Source organism: Chaetodon auriga, chromosome 10 (assembly GCF_051107435.1).
Source record: "Chaetodon auriga isolate fChaAug3 chromosome 10, fChaAug3.hap1, whole genome shotgun sequence".
In the NCBI taxonomy this organism is placed as follows: domain Eukaryota; kingdom Metazoa; phylum Chordata; class Actinopteri; order Chaetodontiformes; family Chaetodontidae; genus Chaetodon; species Chaetodon auriga.
Genome location: NC_135083.1, coordinates 638,388 through 642,500, shown reverse-complemented (window position 1 = coordinate 642,500; position 4,113 = coordinate 638,388).

Below are 4,113 nucleotides of genomic sequence, written 5' to 3'. Positions count from 1 at the left end.
TCCTCATTGTCTTCTGATCGTCCTCATCGTCCTCTGATCGTCTTCTGATCGTCCTCATCGTCCTCTGATCATCCTCTGATCGTCCTCTGATTGTCCTCTGATCGTCTGGACTCTTGAACACGTCTTCATCTCTTCATCGACTTTCACTCATCACATCTTCTCCCAGTTTCCCCGCTGACTCTCAAACTGGTTTTTCTTCCACCTGAATGAAACTTTTCCAGTGAAACAAACTTTCTCTGTGATGATTTCTTTTTCTCCAAACATGTGCAGTCAACAGTCCGTCTTTGACCTTCAGGACGGAGACACGATCCAGCAACAAGCTCAGTGAAGCAGAAAACAGAAGAAAAGCTCCGAACACACGAAGACGCTCAGTTTGTTCACATCTGATCAAATGAACCAGAACAGCTGAGACCAACTTCCCTTTCAGTCCTGACGAAGACGAACTGTTCGAGACTAAAATCTGTCCAATGGAAGGACACGCTGAGTCAGCTGACTGCTCTCAGGTCCCTCTGCAGTGGGTTCATGGTCCAGCTCGAGCTCCACCTGAAGGAGGCGATGGAACGTTGAGCAGTGTCAGACCTTCACCTCCAGCACGGTGGACTAAAGAGAACCAGGAGAACCTGACTGCCGCTTCAAAACCCTGCTGCTGGTTTAAAAATCAGCCAATCATCTCGTTTCTGAGCCTCTGAGGAACATGAAGCCAGCAGGAACCTTCAGATCTTCAGGAACCTTCCAGTGTCTGGAACCTGAAGTGGGAACCAGCCATGGTGAAGCTGCGATGCCGCACACAGATCACAAACTTCCTGAAGACCCTGAATGCACCGCGACACTGAAACTTTCAGCTCTTCATTAAAACTGTGACTTCTTCTTCTATCAGTGTTTTTCATTGTTGTTCTCATGCTTCTGTTTACCAGCTGAAAAGAGGAGAAGACATTTACCCGTCCCTCCTCATGCAGTCCAGGTGTCTCACTGTAGACAGACGTCTCTACTGAAACACCTGCAGACACTTTAAGATGGAGACGTTGTGGATGTAGTCGGAGTTACCTGAAGGTGTTGATGGCCGTCCCTCTGGGGAACGCTGCAACCAATGAGGACGTGTCTGTAAAGAGGAGAGAGACAGACAGGTGAAGAGAGAGAGAGAGACAGGTGAGGAGAGAGAGAGAGACAGGTGAGGAGAGAGACAGGTGAAGAGAGAGAGACAGACAGGTGAGGAGAGAGAGACAGACAGGTGAGGAGAGAGAGAGAGACAGGTGAGGAGAGAGACAGGTGAAGAGAGAAAGACAGACAGGTGAAGAGAGAGAGACAGACAGGTGAGGAGAGAGAGAGAGACAGGTGAGGAGAGAGAGAGAGACAGGTGAGCAGAGAAAGACAGACAGGTGAGGAGAGAGAGAGAGAGAGAGAGGACTCAAACTAATGATTCTTTTCATTCTGGATCAATCAGCTGATCATTTTCTCCATCGATCGATCGATCGATCGATCGTTTGCTTTGGAAACATTGTGAAGTGACACCTTCACCAACAGTCCAAAGCTCCACGTGATTCCAAACACATTCAGATCACTGAGAGGAAAAGCAGCAAATCGAACATGTGAGCAGATCAAACATCACATGATTCACAGCAGAGACCAATGAAACATTGTCAGGTATTATCTTAGCAGCTGGCATTGTTTGGAGGGATCTGACTAAACCCTGGCATGGAATGAAGAATAACCGGTACATGAGAGAGACCTCAGACCAGGTTCTTAACTGTAAGGCTGTAACTGGTGCATGGGTCCCGACTAATACCTGGGAAAGAACACGAGGCCCAGACTCTGGGAAAATGTTTGGTGGGTCACAACTAATACCTGGAAGTAAGTGGACAGGTAGGCATGTACTGGTGGGTACTGACTAGTAATTGGAAGTGGACAAGATTTGAAGGGCTGCAACTATTATCTGAAGAGTGGATGTTCTTAATATCTGGCACTGTGTGGAAGGTGCTGACTAATACCTGGCAGGGACTTGAGCAGATGAAGACTTTGGGCTCCTTGTTTCTCTTCTTCATCTGTTTTCTTGCAGTTTCAGAGTTTTTCATGTTTCTTCTTCTGCTGTTTGAGCAGCCTGCAGATTTACCTGCAGGCTGCTCCTCTTCTCTCTTCTTTGAGCTTTGGAAGGAACCACTGAAACGGTCTCTGTCGCCTCCTGGTGGCTCTCCCATCAAACTACAACCAACACTTATTTCTGACCCCCAACCCTGAAGTCAACCTGCATCACAGGGAGCAAAGGTCCAGCTTCAAACGAAGAGATGAACAGTGACGTGAAGTGACCGATTTTAATGTCCTATGAATCAAATCTGCTTCATGTGTCAAAGCACAAACACGTTATTCATGTGAGAAAACGATGAAGTTCAGGTATGTGGGTGATATCTGACCCCAGATCAGTGTAATCATGAAGAATCATGACAGACGTAAAAACTGGACTCAACATTCGATCCAAACTTCTCGTCCTCGGTGTTTTCAGCCCGTCGTGGGTCGTTTGGCCCTCACTCTGTCTGAATGTAGCTTCATTCTGCTTAAACTGGGATCAAGCTGGGAAGTTGAGTTCTGTCCCGTCAGTGTGAAACAAACAGAAACTCAGAGTTTGAGATGTTTTCACTTTAATGTCACTGTGACGTTCAGTCAGTAAGAAAATACTTTATCAAACCGTAAAGGTGCTTTCAGTGTGAAATCTGATGGACAGCACGAGTTTAGTGTTTCTTATGAGAACAGACTCCATGTGTCAGAAAACGTACACTTTCAAAATAAAACATTCACTTTAACTTCATGTTCAAGCTCAACAACAGAATGTTCTGGAGGCTTTAAGGCACCAAGGTGAAAACATTACATATAAAACATGAAGAAAAAGGAAAAATACATTTTCTTATCAAAAACAGCTGAGGAGAAAACACTGTGACCTTTCACAATAAAAGCAAAGGTCACTTGATTTTCCCCTGAAATGAAATTCAGTTTTGACCTGTAACACAAATATTCACAAAATAGCTTGAATGGCTTCTTTTCTACATGTTAGCATCCATTTTGGAATAATAAATATGGCATTTTATTTTGAAATGCATACCCCCCCCCCCCCCCAATACAATAACATAAAGATAAAAAACATAAAAGAAACCTCAAACGAATGCTTTTCACTTTAAATACTGAATAAATTTCATAATCTGAATTTAATATGAAATGAAAATCATTTCTTTCCTAAATGTAACAGAAATACATTTTGGAATACGAAACATGACCTTTTAGTCTAAAAATAGGGAATAATTCAAATTAAAATAATAATGAAAAATCTGATTATCAGGCTCTGAAACCAAATTTGATTGATGTCATAATTTTGATTTCTGAATTTTGTTTCATCTTTTGTTTTTCCTTTTCTGGCAGACTTGAGCTTCCGTACAGACTGAGTCTGCTGTCGATTTACATGTCGTATCTTCACTTAAACATTTAAATCGAGGGATCCGGCTTCCTCTGTGGCTGCTGAAGCCTTAAAAACACTTTAACAAAGCTATAAAACCAAAGAAATGATCAGACGCTGTGAAAGTGAGCTGCCTCAGTCACCTTCGAAGGACCACAAGGAGAGAAAATATGGAAGCTGAGAGCCGCCACGTTATCTTTACAAAAGCTTCGATGATGCTTCAGACCACAACATTAAATCTTAAGAAGTTAAATATCTTGTTGTATATTGTTCCAGTAAAATACTCTAAAATAGAAACTGCTAAGTAAAAAAAAAAAAGGAGAATTAAGATAATGAGATACTTAATGCCATTATTTTGAAAAAGAAACACTGAGATAACGAGCTGCGTGCTGACATGGTTCAAACATCTTGTCCTCTGGGGACAATGAGACGTTTCTTCTGGGACATCAGGACAAATATTTTACCTCAGGAGGATCTCAGGACACATCAAACTTCAGAGAAACTTTCTCAGGATAATTACCTCATTGTTTCAGACAATTATCTGAGGACAATTAACCAAATATCAAACTGTAACAGAACTACTTTATCATCCGGAGATGAAACGCAATAAAAACACGGATTTAATATTTTGCATCAGATCGTTACCATGTGAACTCAGTTTGAGTATTAGTAATACT